Source organism: Euprymna scolopes, chromosome 28 (assembly GCF_053919585.1).
Source record: "Euprymna scolopes isolate OS-2025 chromosome 28, ASM5391958v1, whole genome shotgun sequence".
In the NCBI taxonomy this organism is placed as follows: Eukaryota; Metazoa; Mollusca; class Cephalopoda; order Sepiida; family Sepiolidae; genus Euprymna; species Euprymna scolopes.
Window position 1 is genome coordinate 17,356,310 of NC_136509.1, and position 19,971 is coordinate 17,376,280.

The 19,971-nt window shown below is 34.5% G+C and overlaps 1 non-coding gene across 1 annotated transcript; it reads right to left on the reverse strand.

Moving 5' to 3' along the window:
- Positions 1 to 8,090: 8,090 nt before the first annotated feature.
- Positions 8,091 to 8,194, reverse strand: LOC145249916 (U6 spliceosomal RNA). The gene has a single exon (XR_013863585.1). It is a non-coding gene; the product is annotated as a U6 spliceosomal RNA (small nuclear RNA).
- Between the last annotated feature and the right edge of the window lie 11,777 nt (positions 8,195 to 19,971).

Below are 19,971 nucleotides of genomic sequence, written 5' to 3' on the forward strand. Positions count from 1 at the left end.
ACTTTCATCTTTCTGCAGGTGCGACTTGTTAAATTCTAAAAAACTTTGTGCCAAACCAGCGAATATACACAGAATTTAAAACTAAAACCATTATCAATTCACGAGGGTAGTTTGTTCTTATTCCGTTAATCATGGCAAGAAAGAAATATAAGGAAGTCATTTTTATTCTGAAATGATTAAATACTTAAACGTTTTCGATTTCGCCATAACATGGTTCTAGCGAAACGAGAACAAACCACCCTATGGATTTAATTATAGGGTTCAGCTTGAAGTTCTTTATGAGTTTCCGGGTTTGACATAAATTTTTCTTGTTCTATAAGACTCACTCGAAAACGGTCGGGGTTTTATCGGACCAAACGTTTTGAACATATCATTCAAGATGATGAGGAGTAGTTTGAGGATCAAAGTGTAGTACACGCTCTTCATCTTTTTTTTTTCGGTAAATCTAAGAAGAATTCTTTTAGCCCGAAACAACTTTAATTTTTATCCTAGTCTAGATATCTTCCTTTTAAAAGTGACCTTGTGCCTTACTTTATATTCGTGATGAGTTAGATAATTATGAAGACGTACTTACACTGATTTTTTACATATGAAAAAAATTCGTTCATTTTAAGGCACAACATTTTATGGTAACTCTACAATAAAGCTTGTCCAACTAATTTTTGTTATTTTATAATATTATATATTGAACTAGCTGGACGCCCGCCATTACCCGGTTGTAAAATATGCTCAAATATGACATTTCAATTTATACAGAATTCATTTTTATTATCACAGAGTCAATTTTCTAATGCTTATTCTATATTATATTTTACCTAATATATAGTAGTGATTTCAAAAGAAAAATATGACTTGGGTGCTACCAGCTAGAATCGAAACCAAAACACAAAACGCTCTAACTTTGGTTGTTATGGTTTACACTATCGTCAATGAATAAGAAGCAGTTAAAAATGAATCTACTTTTTGTGCGTGCAATTTTCTTCTACAACGGAGTCACCACTTATCGAAGCCAGCAGGCCACTCGAGGATAAAGATTAATGAGTGTCAATGGGACAATATCATAGTAATCGTTAGTAGTGGAAATTTGGTAACTTGGATGACTTAAGCGGATGACTCATCAAGCATTTGTTTAGGTTGGACTTGAAAACGACCATATTGTAGTCAGTTGAAAAGCAGGAAAACAGAACAGAGTTCCACAGGCGTACAGTTCTAAGAAATAAACTTTGTTCATGGAATCTACGTTTAGGTTTAAGTAAAGATAAAAAGTGGGGAAAATTATTAATAGTAGTTTCAGCTGGACGGTTGTTTTTCGTGAAGGTTAGGCTAGGAGGGACCATAGATTGAAGCTCAGACGAGCACTTGCCATGAAAATAACGATAAAACAGAGACCGACTCGCAACGTCTCTTCTGTAGGAAAGAGGTTGCAGAAAAGAGAAAAGAGCATCTCCCAATAGGCTACGAAGTCTATTTTGAACTCTCATAGGAGACGCCTTTTATAAAAGTGTGAGCAAGCAGACAGACATTCAAACATATTGAGCTTTATAATTTTTTTTTTCATCATGCACGCACGTCGTATTTTGATTAAGTCATTATAAAACGTTCATGCCAGTTAGTTTTAATAAGATTAAACGCATTTTTTATTTTAAAAAATTAACAATTTGCAAGATGAAACTATCGACTAAAACACCAACGAGATTTGTAAAATTGAAATACCAAAGAATTTCAAAGTATTATTTAAAATAAATAAATGAAACATCATCTTCATTTAGTTTATTCTGTCACTGATAATGCCCACCATCTTGCGTGCGTATTCTTACGATTTAATTCCAAAAAGATGTTTTGAAACGAATAAATTGTTAATTAGACCCTTCTCTATTTCCAATTTCTTAACAGAATTGGACAAATATATGGGATACCACTTAGGAGGTGTTGTTCCATTACTTTCGATTGCAGCTCGTTTTCTGTCCATCTAATTCACATTTTTTCCCCTCGAAGGTAGAATTGGACTCTATCAAAAGACACTTGATCGGTTGCAGAAACTCTACGATGCCACATTTGTCAAAAGATACCCAATACGTCCCAGATTCCAAATCTCCTCAAAGAACTTTATTGATATGCTCACTTCAAGTTAAATGGAAAAGTTTTTTTTTTTGTTGTTGTTGTTGATGTTGTTTTTCATTTAAACGTAAGACGGGTGATATTTTATTTATTTTTTTCAATTAGCAGTTTTTTTTTTTAAATGAGAGTGCATTAAAACATACTATTGTTGTGAGTTATCAGCGTCTCGGATTACTCTCGTTTATTTTTTATGGCAAAAAAAAAAGATCGTGTAACTCGATTACATTTGCTTTCTTATATAATAAACTCATGGAAGGAGTTGTACTAAAACGGGGCAACGCTAACAGGATATGGCAATGCGAATATAATGTTACGTTCTTTTTTAAATATATATATATATATATATATATATATACTGTTACGTTCTTTTAATTAATATATATATATATATATATATATATATATATATATATATATATAGAACTAATTTATATTTTGTAACAAATTTAAACATTTTTCAGTCGTAATTGATTGTTTTCAATCGTTTTCTTTTACTTTTTACTGTTTACCTCTATTCTCTTTCTCTTCTACCTTGGAAAAGTAATGCCTCCACTTTTTAATCCGCCAGAATGGATCAGATGGGATTGCAAATTGCATTGTTATGATGACTGAAATTATGCACTCCTGGTCTGAAAGTTTTATCACTCGTGTTGCAGCTATTGACGGCGTGAAGTTCGAAAAAAGCAACATGGACATACGTCAGAAGCAGAGATGCGTCGTTGAATTCCTGACAAAAGTGCATTCATAATAGTGGTGACTATGTAGAAAAATAAATTCTTGCGCACGATAGGTCGGTCGTTTTAATGGTACCACTTTCGTCTTTGTGTTGTGTAATGGGGTACCAACATGGAATGCAGAGATATGTACTTGTGACGAAGGGTTCATCTGAATGTGTGTACGTGTCACTAAATGTCTATGGTGGTTCTTCATGATCTGAACCCTAAGTTATGTTGTTGCGGTCTATTTATGTTTCAATGCTATGATCGTCGAAATGTTCATACGCGCGCGCGTGTGTGATACATGTATTTTCGGCATACCTTATTTTATGCGTCCTTGATCTTGGTCCATCAGAAATTCATCTTGTTCTTGGAGGGGAGGCTGGAACCTGCTTGAAGGAATATGCATTTACTTACAAAAACGCTGATTATATTTTATATTATCTTTATTTCACTTTCCAGAATTTCAACGCAGATGAATATGGAAAGTGAACTCTTTTTGTCAGGTTCTTCTTAATTCTATTAGTCTCTATTTTTTTTTAGACACGTCATCTCTCTCCCAAGAGGGAGAGAAAACCGTTAAACAAAACCAATCTGTTTCAATTCTATGTTCCAACTCCACTGTGATCTCCAGGTAACCTGATCACGTGGTAACATATACGTAGTTCCGGTCAGCTGATCGAATGCTTCCGGTAAACTTGTCTATGATATGGTTTTATTATATTTTGACAGCTTTTAGCAACATTCTTCATATTCATCTCTTGTTTATCTCTCCAGTTGGATAGATAGGTAGATCGAGATGGATAGATACAGAAATAGATAGATAACTAGATCGATAGATATATCGATAATACATATATAGATAAATAGATAGATTGATAGACAGATAAATAACTTAAAAATACTTCTTGTATTCGACCTACTACATAGCATTTGTAGCTCTTACACGTTGAGTTCAAACTATAGGTGGTTTTACGCTTGTAATTACCTTCGTATGATAAAGTGCGATCTGGACGCCCATGCACAGCCATCATCGATGACTAGTAAAAGTGCATTAAGAATGGTATTAACTATGTAGAAAGATACATTTTGTAACACAAAAGGTTGCTCGTCTTAATGGTAATACTCATATTTTCGTAGATCTTCAACTTATGGAAGTAACAAAAAATAAGATGCTTTACTGTTTGAACAACCCTCTTCTTCTATTATCTTTTGTCTTCTATCTTTTTTTTTTCTATTTTCATTCTAAATTTGCTGATGAGGAAAACCTTGTGTATATAAACAACTATATGTAATAATTATTGTCCGTAACTTGATATCTACCATAATAAAAACACTGTTTTCCGAAACGATCGTACAACTAATTGATTTTGTTGTTGTTCCTTCTTATGAAACGGATTTTTAATTTAATTATAATTTGATTTTTAAATTTTAAATTATCAATCACATTACTAAATATTAAATTAGCTCTAGGATATTTACTTATCGAGCTGATTATATATCTAAATTACAACTAGCACTTTTTCTTTCCAGTATTTTAATTAAACTAGTAATTTCACTATTACATTAAAATACACTCTGCTCTTTAGACTATTGTTCTAATATCCTTGAAATTATATATATATATATATATATATATATATATATATATATATATATATATATATAGAGAGAGAGAGAGAGAGAGAGAGAGTGCCCACAAAGTCTGGCTACATAATCTATAGGATGCTTCCACAAAGTCTGGCTACATAATGTAGCCAGACTTTTTGGACACCTTATATATATGATGGGGGGCTCGGCTTTGCGCAGGCGTAAAATACACCTACATATAACGTGCCAAAAGTACGGGGACACTAAATATATTTATATACGTTTAAAAACGATTAAAACATTGGCACAACGAGGGAGAAAAAAAAAGCGGGAGAAGAAATTTAAAGTTCCCCAAAGAGAAACAATGCGTTTGATGTTTCTTTTTGCCGGCACAAAGAAGGTTGACGCACCGCAATAGAGACGGCCTCCAAAATCTTTAAATGTTTTTGGAGTCCGCTCTATGTAGCACCTCGAAACAATCTATTTTATATCTATCGGCACAGCACGGGTTGTCAACCAAATGCTGACCAATAGCAGAGTCCAAGGCTGCAGAAGGAGGGAGACCACCAGACCCCATCCTCCCTTGTCTGATCTTCATGCTGTTCCATCGAAGATCAGACAAGGGAGGATGGCGTCTGGTGGTCTCCCTCCTTCTGCAGCCTTGGACTCTGCTATTGGTCAGCATTTGGTTGACAACCCGTGCTGTGCCGATAGATATAAAATAGATTGGTTCGAGGTGCTACATAGAGCGGACTCCAAAAACATTTAAAGATTTTGGAGGCCGTCTCTATTGCGGTGCGTCAACCTTCTTTGTGCCGGCAAAAAGAAACATCAAACACATTGTTTCTCTTTGGGGAACTTTAAATTTCTTCTCCGGCTTTTTTTTTCTCCCTCGTTGTGCCAATGTTTTAATCGTTTTTAAACGTAAATAAATATATTTAGTGTCCCCGTACTTTTGGCACATTTAATAATTTCCCCATTAGAACTCTTTATTTTTCGACACAATATTATTTAGGTTGCTATCGATTTTCTCCTGACGAGATGATAGCCGAAAGAGCTCTCGAGAAACTTCCGCCTATTATTTTGAAAACTATATATATATATATATATATATATATATATATATATTATGAAGACAACAAGTAAGGCATACAATTTATAAATATGTTACTTCCATACAAACTATAACGAACAAGTTATTTATATGAAAGGTAATATGAAAATTTAGTCATGCATGTCCATGAGACGGGTTGCTTCCTTAGAGTCCCACACCGTCAATATCTGGAATTAAAAATAGGAAGCATTATTTTCTATATTTATATTCTAAAGAAATGGTGGAAACACTAGAGAATGACCTCCAATCTGTAGTGGAACGGGGACAAAAATGGATGTTCACATTCAATGGGGCCAAGACTAAACTTTTTTCCTTCAATAATTACAAGAAACCTTCTCTACCACCAATAGCAATGGACAATGACCCTTTACCTGAGAGTACATCTTTTAAACTCCTTGGCCTAACGTTCACAGGAAACATGCGTTGGAACAATTACATTGAAAGCACTGCTAGGACCGCTGCAAAGAAGGTAGGCTCTCTCTACCATGCTAGAAAACTACTAAGACGCGAAAGTATCCTGTACCTCTATAAGGTCACCATTCGCCCATGTATGGAGTATTGCTGTCATATCTGGGCTGGTGCATCTGCTTCTCGTCTCTTGCTCCTAGACAAGGTTCAAAAGAGAGTCGCCAATCTGATAGGTCCTGAAATGTCATCTAAGCTTCAGCCTCTGTCCCATCGACGAAATGTTGCATCCCTCTGCCTGTTCTTCAAGTATTTTAATAGTGAATGCTCTGACGAACTGCAAGCACTTGTGCCCCCACGATGTAAACACCCTCGACAAACCCGATAGGCGGCTAAATCCCACCCCCACACAGTATATATATATATATATATATATGTATATATATATATATATATATATATATATATATATATATATAGTTGCTGTGGAGATAAGATTTTTATAAGAGTTTCACTAGTAATGTTAAATCACTTTCATTATTAATATAAGCCATAGAAACGTAAGCCTTAAATACAAACGATTAAACACAATAAAATAATCGTTTTCTTTTTTTTTACGATTCCGATAGCCTAAAACGTTCCGATTTTTTCCAATTCCTGATTCGGATTCCGATTACTCTTGACAATGCTAGTGAATTGTCAGTTAAAATGATGAAGAACATAAAAAAAACTGATATAAACACACTTATATATGAGGAGAATTTATTATAAGTATTTGAAGAAGACCATGTTGAAGTCTTCCGGGACTCAGTACCTTGCTTATGCCTTTTTTACAGATGAAAATTTTCTAGAAAGATCGTCGGGTTAAGGCAGAAATGGAAACTATTAAAATGCTCTTTATTTCCAACTTTTCTTATCTTCTTTTTCAAAACAATATTTTAACATATTAGTCAACAGATGACGAAACATGCTGAAAATAAGTCTTATTACTCCATCCCTAGGCATTACTGCCTCTCATAGTTGTTCTTATCTCACCGTTAATTACTGGGGATACAGTTGCAAGGTTCAGCATTAACTACCTGAAGAAGGCCTAAAGATAAGTTGGCCGAAACGTGGTAAAACAACAACAATTATAAAGATGAGGATGAAAGTCCGCAATATCTAAATACACAAATATGAAGCCTCATTTCAAAGAATACCAAAAAATAAAACAAACAAAATAAAAAGTAAAAAATATATAAAATAATAATAATGCAAAGTAATTTTAACAGACGTCTGCAAACAAATCAGAATAAAAGAATTCTCGAACAAAACATATCTGGAACGCAAACAGGAAAAATAGCCTTGAATAGACATAAGGTATTTGGAAATATTTGCAATTATTTTAAAAACACTTATTTTCAACAGTCGCCATTTTTTTTCTTGCAAAAAGTAAGCGCCGATGAATACATATAGCAGTGTGCATTTATTAGTTTTTTTTTAATGATGAGATTCAATACAAGTTTTTTGATAACGGTACGCCAATTTGCATAAGTCTTCGCGTTTGAATAAATTTATACATTTCTTCCTACTTTTCTTAATTGTCTTCAAATCTGAAGATCGCAAACAAGAATATCTTGCTAGTCATTGACGTAATTCGTTTGGCAAAACCACATTATTTATTCTACTTTATGGTTAAGATATTCTTTTTGCATAATGAAAAATGTTATCATTATTCATTCGCTAAGAGTTCTCACACAGAAATAATAATAATAATAATAATAATAATACCTGGCAATAACCTGTAGTCTTCCCTGAAGTCTGAGTGACAACACGCCTCTTACGATTTCCAGTGCTCTCCACTACTCTCAATAACAAATGCAGAAGGCTTCACATTATCGCAACAACCTCTTACCATTGGTTTCCAGCTGGCAGCAGCCAGCGGTATCTCCTGGTGTTTGTGTGGCAGAAATCCTCGCCGGTATAACAGTGATCTCCGCTTTCTTCCTGTGGAGGTCTAGCTAGTACTCTCTCTCTCTCTCTCTCTCTCTCTCTCTCTCTCTCTTTCCCCTCTTTGGTCATTCCGAGGGAACTTCATGACTTTTGTAGGGGCGCAAGCCAAATGGGGGCATAGCTAACTTTTAATTTTGCGGTTTCAGTTTTCCTGGTAAATATATGGACGCGTCACTAATTTGCATGTAATCCTTGCGCAGGTGCTAATCTAATCTTCTATGTATTGTTCGAATTTTAGTATATGTCCTATTATTATTATTATTATTAGTAGTAGTAGTAGTAGTAGTAGTAGTATCATTAGTGATATTATTATTAATATTTTATTATTATTATTATTATTATTATTATTATTATTATTATTATTATTATTAGCTCACAAGAAGCTTTCACACAGGTCATCAAAGATCTCGTAGGAGATGTCCTTTTCTCTTCCTTGCAACCTCTATCTCACAGAAGAGATGTTGCGAGTTTGTCTCTGATGTATCGTTATTTTCATGGAAGGTGCTCGACTGAGCTTCAATTTATGGTCCCCCCTCGCCAAACTTTCACAAGAAACACTCGTCTAGCTGTAAACACTATCAATAATTCCCCCCACTCTTTATCTGTGCCTAAACCTAAACGTAGATTCCATGAACAAAGCTTTTTTATTAGAACTGCACGCCTGTGGAATCGTCTTCCGTTTTCCTGCTTTCCGGCTGACTACAATATGGTTGTGTTCAAGTCTAACGTAAATAAGTTTTTGATGAGCCGTTCCATATAAGTTATCAAATTTAACAAATTTTCATTACTAATGATTATTATATTGTCCAATTTCTACTGTACACTCTTTAACCCTTATCCTTGAGTGGCCTCTTGGCCTTGATAATGAGTTGATACCTATGAAAAAAAAAAGAAAAAGTCTAATGTGAACAAGTTCTGATTGAATCGTCCCCCTAAGTAATCCAAGTTTACAAATTCCCACTGTTTACTATGCTAAAATCACAATGACTAATGTATACCTATTAACCCTTATCCTCGAGTGGCCTCTGGGCCTTGATAAGTGGTGACACCCTTGTAAAAAAAAAAATCTCTCCTTGAAAACAGCCTGCGGTGTTCCCTAGAAGCTGAGTGATAACAAGTATCCCCATATTTTCCAGTACTCTCCATCTCTTTCGATAGTATTTCCAAATATATTTGCATTATCGCAACAGCTGCTTGCAATTGATTTCTCGTTGACAGCGTCTGTTGGCCTTCACTGGAATTTGAGTGGCAATAAGCCTCCCCAAGGCCCCAGTTCTCTTACCATTTATCTAGTGGAGATCTGGTCTGTGCTCTCTCCTCGGTCTTTCCTTCCTCCTTGATTCTCATTAGCTGTTTGGTCACACTTTGTTAAGAGGTTCAGTGATATGGTAATGGAGGGACGTGGGTGGGGGTAGAGAACTTATAGATATGTGGCTTCAATGAACTTGGTTCTATGTGGCATTTCATTTTTTGCCTCTGCAGCAGTTTGTCTGGTCCGCGCTTGTTGCTCGTGTGTGTTAGTCTCCACATTCAAGGGGCTTCCTTAATATTTCAGCTGTTTTCATTATTGTTGTTCGTTGTATGCTTCCAGTCATTCGTCTGATTCCAATATCTCCCATTCTTTTGTCAAAGTTTTTCGGAATTGTTCCGAGTGCTCCTACTATTATATGTATTATTTTGATTTTCTTCATCTTCCACATCCCTTTCAGCTTCCTGGCTAGCTCTGTGTATTTGCTCCGTTTCTCCTTTTCTTTGATATTCACCCTGTGGTCGGCTGGAACAGTAAAGTCTACGATTTGACAGGATTTTCCTTTCTTGTTAATTATTACGATATCCGCCCTTCTTGTCTGTATAGGTTCAGCAGTCTGCATGTCTATGTCCCATAGAATTTTGTGATTCTCGTTTTCATGTACTGTTGCCGGCTTATGTGTTTTACTACTTGTCTGTGCGTTTGCGATGCAGTTGTTTGCATAATTTCCAGTGTACTGCCTTCTGCATTAGGTCGTTACTCTTCTTGTATTCCTTTTGGGCCAGTTTGCTACATTTACTTACTATATGGTTTATCGTTTCGTCTTTTTGTCCACAGAGTCTACATTTGCTGTTTTCTTGTGTTTTGTCGATCTTTGCCTTGATGTAGTTGGTTCTTATCGAGTTATCTTGTGCTGCGATTATTAAGGATTCAGTTTCTCGGCTTATGTGTCTTTTTCGCACCCATGTCCAAGTGTTTTCCTTATTTTCATCTTTTGTCATCCTTATGACTCTTCCGTGTAGTTATTTCTCTTCCCATTTTTCTTTTCTCGTTTTATCCTTTGTCTCTCTGTTTTCCGTTTTATTGATTTTTTCCGAGTCTCTCGTTGCCATGATTATTCAGTGTTTTACATTATGTATTTTTCTTTTTTGGGAGGGGGTGTCATTCACACAGTTTTCTATGCAGACCAGTTCCCTCCCGCCGTCTTATTATTATTATTATTATTATTATTATTATTATTATTATTATTATTATTGTTGTTGTTGTTTTCGTTTTTGTTGTTGCTGTCCGATGCCTTCGCTCAGTTTCAAAAGACAACGGATAGTCTCAGTAGAGGCATCTGCATTGCACTGTTTGAGTCCAGTAGAAAGGAGAAGTCCAGGACGACTGGAAACAATGCCGACATAACCGAAGAGCACATTCAGCACCTGGAAGTCCCCAAAAGGTTAGACATTTAGTGTTGCTTAACTTCGGTGATCCAGTGGGAACCGGTGTGTCAACAATAATATGCGTTGTTGTTGTTGTTGTTGTTGTTGTTGTTGGCAGCGGCGGCGGCGGTGGCCGCGGCGGCGGTGGCTGCGGCGGCGGTGGCCGCGGCGGCGGCGAATAATCGGAATCCGGAATCAAAAAATTCAAATGGCAATCGGAAAAAAATTGTGCCTATTTTTCGATGCAAAAACGATTCTTCTAATTGCTTTTTTTGTATTTGATTTTGTTTTAAGCAATTTTTGCCATTGCTCGTAGTAATGATAAAACAATAAATATCTATTAATTTTAAACTACGAGTAATACTAAAATCGATAAATCGTCCACCAGACATGTGTTTTTACGTTTATGAAAATTTATGCATATTAATAATGTGTCTTTTCGGTAATCGCGGAAAAAAAAAGAGATAGAGTTTTATAAAGAATTGGAATCGGTAATTGTATCGGAATCGGAAAAAATATTGGAATCGTCCCATCACTACTTATTACTATTATTGTTGTTGTTATTATTAGTGGTATTATTTTTACTATTGTTACATTTTTTATTCACTAGCATTAGTCACACAGGCATTTCTCTCGCCCACTTTATCATGATTCAACAACTTCCGTTTATTTATTAATGTCTCTGTTTACATCTAGATAAAGTATAACTCTTTTAGTGTAAATATCTAATTAACTTATATATGTCTATACATACCACTGATACGTAAATTAGATAGATACGCATAAATCTATTTGTTTCTATGTATACAAGATTAATAAAGAATGATAATACGTCTATATAATACGACTAGCAATAATAATAATAATAATAATAATAATAATAATAATAATTTTGATTTCGTTTATCAACGTATCTCTGGAAAGGGATGGGATTCATTTCCAGAAGATTTCCTTCAATCTCGGCTTCAAACAAGGAGCTTCAAAGGCCAAGGGTTTTCCTAAGGATGTTAGTTGTACCCACAATAGAAGAGGTCCGAAGGCCGCCTAAAACATCGGGGATTTGTTGTTTTTTTTTCAATTGCCCCTCCAGACGGCTTGATACTACTAATGTGCCAACTACGACCGGGATTATTTATGTTTTAACCCCGTGTATACGCCTTACCTCCAAGGCCAATTGAGCATAATTGCCCCACTTCTCATTCTCCTTCGCTCTCACATTCTTGTCCCAGGGCACTGAAAAGTCTACAATCTGCCAGTTTTTTGAGACTTTGACAGTGACGACCAAATACGAATGAATATGTTCCAACTGCTTGGTCGTTATGACACTTTTGTCCCACCATAGCTGTACCTTGCCATCCTCACTTGTTCTCACGTCATCAGGCACCTCCTCAAACAATTTTCCAGCACACTCCACCCCAACCCTCTTAAAAACCTCCCAATATATCCGGAGTCTCATGCGGTCGTGTCCTTTGCGGTACTCTCTCTCTCTCTCTCTCTCTCTCTCTCTCTCTCTCTCTGGGCCAGTCCACTACACCCTGCTGCAAGGTGCACAATGTACTCTGAGGTCTTACCACAAATCACAATAATAATAATAATAATAATAATAATAATAATAATAATAATAATAATAATAATACAAAGGGGGGGTTTATTGTTACTCGGATTCCAGGGGATCACTATTTGTTATTGCCAGTAAGCAATTACAGACAGTTGCTGATTTGAAACTCCAAGTCGATAACACAATCTATGTCTATATCTATATCTATTAGATAAAAATCAATGTGTGTGTGTGAGTTTCTTCTTCATAGGTTCCGAAACGCCTGAGCCTATCTTTTGCAAAGTTCACAGAAAGGTGATTTATATGTCTGGCAGTGTTCTTAGATATATTTTGTGCATAAATTCATCCGAAAAGTATCGAAAATCGAAAAAAAAAAATCTATCTTAAAAATAGTTTTTCTCTCTTATAGAAAAAAAGGTTACAGGAGAATATATTACGTTGCACCGGTCAAAGGAAATAATAATATTTCAGATAAATTATTTCTTGTTAAAAAAAAAGATGTATTATGATTTGGAGATATAACTTACTGGTAGACCATTCGACTACAGATCGAATGGTCTCCCTGTTCAAGCCCATATCTACTTTACCATTTTATTTTTTTCTTATTAATGAATGCAATTTAAAGTAAAATAAAAAAAAATACCATTACAAAACGCTGCAATCATATCTTCGGTTGCATATTTTAGAACGAAGCATTAATCAGAAGTGACATTACCAGGGCATCTATCGTCAATCCCAAATATCAGCTTTTTCTTTTTTTTACACGGTGGTCACCACTTATCAAGGCCCGGAAGCCACTCACGGATAAGGGTTATTTCAAGTACAGTACGTTAGTGTGGAGATTTAATGAAGTGTTTACTTAAGGGGACGGTTCATTAGGAATTTGTTAACGTTGGACTTGAACACATCCAAGTTGTAGTCAGGTTGGAAGCAGGCAAACGGAACAGAGTTCCACAGGCGTGCAGTTCTAAGAAAGAAGCGTTGTTCACGGAATCCACGCTTTGATTTAGGCACAGATAAAGAGTGGGGAAAATTTTTCACAGTGGATTCAGCTAGATGGGTGTGTTTCGTGAAAGATTGGAGAGGGGGGACCAGAGATTGGAGTTCAGACGAGCACCTGTCATGGAAATAACGATAAAACAAGGATAGGCTCGCAACGTCTCTTCTATGGGAGAGAGGTTGCAGGGTAGAGAAAGGGGCATACCCCACGAAGCCACAAAGTTTATTTTGTACTCTGTCAAGGCAAGATAGGCTGTTTCTAGCAGCTCCTGCCCAGATATGGCAGCAGTATTCCATCCTTGGACGTACTTGGCTTTTATATAGATAGAGAATTGCATCAGTAGTGAGATATCTTCTGGGGCGGTAGAAGGATCCACCCATCTTTCCAGCGAACTTGGCAACAGATTTGATGTACGTGTTCCATTTCAGATCAGAAAATGGAACACGTACATCAAGTCTATTGACGGGATATTGTAAATAAACTAACGGAATTTTATGAACGACATTATCATCATTATTATTTTATTCATTTATTTATTTATTTATTCATTTTTTTTTTTTGGCAAATTAGTCCACCGAGCAAATTATTCCTAGTAAAATATATTAATCAATAAAGGATTGATTCTATAATAATACATACTAACTCCGCATAAATCAAAATATCATATTTAAGCGACTGGAAAAGGCGGGGCAGCCAGCTAATATACAATGAAGTAACATTATATAGCATAATGTCAAATAGTGTAAATTTTTGAATAAAACCATAATAGAATAAATAATACTACTCATTGAGTCACGGCGAGTATATATATATATATATATATATATATATATATATATATATATATATATATATATATATATATATACACTAGCATTTCAGCCCGGCGTTACCCGGGTGTTTGGATGTGTATGTTGAGCAAAAAAAAAAAAAAAAGTGGTAATAGGAAGGCAGGCTCGAACCCGTACCGCAAAGGAGGAAAAGAACGGTGTAAAACCTAACGTTTATGCTGTTAATACCACCGCCAAACCGGAAGCGACATTCTTTCAAATTAAGGCTACACATTCTAAAGGAGAGGATAACTTTAAAAAGTATCGGCGAAAAAAGTGACCCCCCCCTGTAGAAAAGTGTCTGGTTGAAGCGGAAGATATTAATGTTTTTAGCCAAGTTTTCGATATTTGTCGTATGAAAATTCCAACTTTAAAACGATACTGATATTGGTAAAATCCGTCGTAAAATTTCAAATATTTAGATCAGAAATTTCTGAGTAATTTGGAAGAGACCGCAGAGATCAATTTCTTTTTAACTTTGACATCTATTATGAAATTATTTACAATTTTTTAAATTTATTGTTTTGGGCTCAAACCAAGTTACTAAGTTAGATCCATGTTCAAGAAACCTATATCTAAAATTTGAAGTGCGTAGACCCAAAATTGTTGGAGGAGTTTGGTAGAGTTCTCAAAAGGTCAAATCGTTGAACTTTGACCCCTTAATCGCCAAATTTCTGCCATTTCCCAAATCTCAGTACCCTGTGTATCAAATTTCCAGTCTGTAGACTAAAAATTGACAGAGTTATTCCGAAGGGAAATGTACACAGACACACACACAGACACACATGCAGATACGTTCACTTATATTTATATATATATATATATATATATATATATATAAATATATATAAAAGTGAAAGTGTCTCTGTGTGTGCCTGTGTGTCTGTCTTGATTTCCCTACTCTGTCAGTTTTAAGCCTACAAACTTGAAATTTGATATACATAATACTGAGATTTGGGAACATCGATGTGATTGATTTGCGGTCAGATATTTGAGGATTAAGGGGTCAAAGTTCAACGATTTTATCTTTGAGAACGCTACCAAATTTCTCTGACAATTTTGGGTCTAAACACTTCAAATTTTAAATAGATTCCTTGGACATGGATCTAACTTATTAACTTGATTTCATCACTAAACAATAAATTTTAATAAGTCATAATAGGGGTCAAATTTTAAAATATATATATTTTTTTTTTGCTCAGCATACACCTCAAAACCCCCGGGCAACGCTAGTATATATATATATATATATATGAACGGTTCTGTGTGAGTGTCTGTCTGTCCGTGTACATTTCCCCACGTAATAACTCTGTCAATTTGAAGCCTACACTCTCGAAATTTGATATACAGGGTACTGAGATTTGGGGAAATCTACGTGATCGGTTTTCGGCCAGAAATTTGGCTTTTAAGGAGTCAAAGTTCAACGATTTGAACTTTGATAATTGTACAATTTGGCGTCTAAACACTTGAAATCTTATATATAGGTTCCTTGGACATGGATCTAACTAAATAACTTGATGTGAGCCCAAAACAATAAATGTTTAGGGGTCATAGTAGGGGTCAACGTTAAAAAAATTGACCGCTTTTTTTTTTGCTCAACATACACCTCATAATACCTGGGCAACGCCAGGCTGAAATGCTAGTATATATATAAAAATGAAAGTGTCTGTCTGTCTGTCTGTCTGTGTGTTTTTCTGTGTACATTTCACGACACAATAGCTCTGTCAATCTTTAGTCTACAAACTTGAAATTTGATATACAGGGTACTTTGCAATCCGTTTTCGGCCAGACATTGGCTGTTAAGGGGCCTAAGTTCAACAATTTGACTTTTGAGAACTCTACCAAACTCCCCCGACAATTTGGTGTCTAAACACTTTAAATTTTAGATATAGGTTCCTTGGAAAGTGATCTAACTTAATAACTCGATTTGAGCCCAATAAATGTTGAGGGGTCATAATAGTGGTCAAAGTTTTAAAAAAATACTTTTTTTTTGTTTTTTTATTTGTATTTATTTTTATTTTTTATTTTGCTCAGCATACACCTCCAAACGCCCTGGCAACGACGGGCACAAATGTTAGTATATATATAAAAGTGAAAGTGTCTGTGTCTCTGTCTGTCTTTGTACATTTTCCTATGCAATAACTCTGTCAATTTTCAATCTACACACTCCAAATTTGATATACACGGTACTGAGATTTAGGAAAATCTTTGTAATCGGTTTCGGCCAGAAATTTGGCTGTTCAGGGGGCAAAGTTCAACGATTTGACATTTGAGAACTCTACCAAACTCCTCCGCCAATATTGAGCCTAAACACTTCAACTTTTAGATATAGGTTCCTTGGACATGGATCTAACTTAATAATTTGATTTGAGCTCAAAACAATAAACGTTAAGGGGTCATAATATTGGCCAAAGTTTTAAAAAATTAGACCTCCCCGGTCTCTACCAAATTACTCAGACAATTTCTGGTCTAAAGATTTGAAATTTTACATAAAGGGTATTCAGAGATAGGACAAGCTTTTTAATCCGTTTGGGCGAAAATTTGAGCCATAAATATATGTATAAATATACATGTATGTATGTTTGCATATCTGCCTAAAACTGTCGATAGAGGCGACAGATTTTCACATCAGGATGGTTTTGAAGCTCGACCCTTCAGACGACAAAGACCGAAAAGTTGGCTTAAAACATTACTTTCTTCACTTTAAACTGGCCACTGTTCTACGGGGAAGGGTTGCTTTTTTCACTGTTCTACAAAGACGCCACGTTCCTTTCCTGTTCTGTACGGGTTTGAGCCTGCCTTCCTACTACAACTTTTATTATTATTTTTTTGCTCAACACACACCTCCAAACACCCGGGCAACGCCGGGAACCTATGCTAGTATATATATATATATATATATATATATATATATATATATATATATATATATATATATATACGTACTAGCATGCCGTCCGGCATTGCCCGATCGTAAAATACGCTTAAACATATTTTAATTAATGCAGATTTCTTTTTTACTATTATACTATATTGGAACGAATATATAATAATGATTGAAAAAGTTTTTAAAAATGACTCGTGCGTCACCACCGAGGATCGAAACCAAAACGTTTAGCTTACTATTTACGCCTTCCTTTGATGCCAATTCCTGAGCTATGAAGACATGTTTGCTGCGAGGCTAATAATTAAAACATGAACCAAAAGCTTTTACGTTACGCATCAATATTCTTGATGCTGTCATTCTACCTCTATCTGAAAAAATTCTATTTTTGTTAATTTTCACACTTTGGCATCGATTTTCCCTGGCTAAACCTCAAATATAAAGTTTCGCATAGGTTCGAATACCCTATATATGAAGTTTCATGTCTTTAAACAAAAATATATGCGCATATATCTACAAGTTAGAAAAGCATTTCATCCAAGGCATGAAAATTGTTAAATAATATATTTTTACGACAGGCTTTAAAAATAAAGGTACATGATTCAATTTGAAATTTATTTATCTTCAAAGTGCACTTTTATACATTTTACAAAGTAAGGTATTAAATTATTATAACGAGAAAAATAGAGATGATAATTTCAAAAGGACTGTATAACTAGTTACGGTCAATAGTAGTCCTCGCCAGCGAAAGTCTTTGTTATTGTTATTTTATTATTATTATTTAAAACATTTTGTGTCCTGCTCTTTCACGCGAGGACTAATATATCTATAAAAGTGAAAATGTCTGAGTGTGTTGTATATGTTTGTCGGTGTACACTTTCCTACATCTATTTTCAATAAACAGACTCTAGATTTGACATTAGGGGTATTGAGATTTGGAAAAATCGGGTTGATCGGTTTTCGGCAAGAAGCTGGCTGTTAATGGGTCAAAGTTTAATGATTTTACCTTTCAGAACTCCACCAAACTCCTCCCCCAATTTTGGGTCTAAACACTTGAAATTTTAGATATAGGTAATTTAACTAATTTTATAATTTTTATTGAGCACCCCCTCCAAAAAATAATTGCTAAGCGGTCATAATTGAGGTCAAAGTTTTTTTTAAACCGCTATTTTTGGTCTCTACCAAATTACTCAACCAATTTCTGCTCTAAACATTTGAAATTTTACATGTTTGCAGACATAAGGCAAGCTATTTAATCGTTTTTTTTTTTGCTGAATATTTGGCTTCCAAGAAGCCAAAGTTCAAAAGATTTGGGTTTTGCGGTCTCTAGCAAACTATTCAGCCAATTTTTGGTCTAACCATTTGAAATTTTACATGAAGGGTATTCAGACAAGCAGCAAGTTTTTAATCCGTTTTTGGGCCAAAATTTGGCGTGCAAGAGGTCAAAGTTTACAGCGTTGACCTTTGCATACTCTACCAAACTGCTCCACTAATTTTGAGTCTAAACACTTGAAATTTTAGATCTAGGCAACTTGGACATGTGTCAAATATTTAAATATGATTTGCGCCCGAAACACTAAATGTTAAGGGCTCAGAATTAGGGTCAAATTAAAAAAAAATTATCCTTGCGGTCTCTCCCAACTTTTCTTTATTGTTGTTAAGGAAGTCTATTATGTAGAAAAGCATTATCATACATATGCACTCTTTTTAATATACACATATGTGCATAAAGTTATAAACAGTAGAAAGGGCCCGAGCAAAGCCGGGTGGAACTGCTAGTAAATATATATAGAAAAAGGTTTGTGTTTACTTTAAACTTTTTACACACATATTACGCTAGTATAAATTATGTAGAATATTTGCATGAATATAATTACACGCAATAGTTATTAAATAGGATTATCCCTTAAGAAACCCGAAAAAAACTAATAAGTAATTAATTAAAATGAATGTTTAAAAGAATATGCAAATTAGCTATATCTTTTGCATATGAATGCAATTTCACGACCCATATATGAAAAAGTTGTATTTTCTTTTTAAATATATAAAAAAGGGCGTTTAATATTAATTTCAATCCGGAAAAAAAATTGGGAGTAAATATAGAGGAAAAGAAAAAGTGAAAGCAAATTTTATGTAAATATTTCTAGTATTTTTTTTTTTGAAAGTGCTCGATATGTAAGTAGTGCTAAGAAGTGTTTTTTTAAATATATAGGGCAATTAACTTACACAAAATTTTCCGTGTTTCATCCTCATGAGGATTCGTCAGGCTATGCCATTTAGATTGATGTTGCTTCGTGTTTTTATATATCCTCGTGGTACTGGGTTTTCTAGTCAGCAATCAGATTCTTAGTTATTCACACACTCATTTATTGTAACCAATGAGATCGCGCGTACCTGTTCCTACGTTGTTTTAGCGAGGACTAATTTAATTTCTTTGTGATCGGAAATGACCTTGTTTTAATTTGCTTGTATAGTCACATTTTAGGTTAAAACAGAGTATTTGATTATTTATTAATTATTTTTTATAATATTGACTAGCAGGACCCTTGGAAATTCTACGGTAGTTAAATATTTTTCACAATTATTATAAATAAAATGAATAAAAATATAAAATAAAACAAAAACAACGGATTTAAAGCAATTTCTTTGCTAATTCGTTTTAACCTTTTAAACCTAAAAAATAGATTTTTAAATTTAGATTTTTTTCAATGAAAATTCAACAGTTTTTGTTTTATTTTGTTTTTCTCTGAATACATTATTTTTTTATATAAATATTAAAAAGGAACAGTTTTAATTTTAAAAAGAATATATAATGAAGTAACATTTTTAATCTCCTTTGGACATGATTTTTTTTAATTAAAAAATAATGTGTAATCGTCAACAAACAGTCATGTTTATTTTGAAAGATTTTGAAGATGGAATAATTTTAACGACTTATAAATGATAAAGAGCGACTATAAAGGAGGCAGTTCGTTTTTCATTAATAAATGTTGCCAATGATGATGATTTTTGGTGACACTGGACGTATGGACAAGTAAACTAATATTCATATAATCATATTTGTTATTTTCTTGTTATTAGAAGTGGT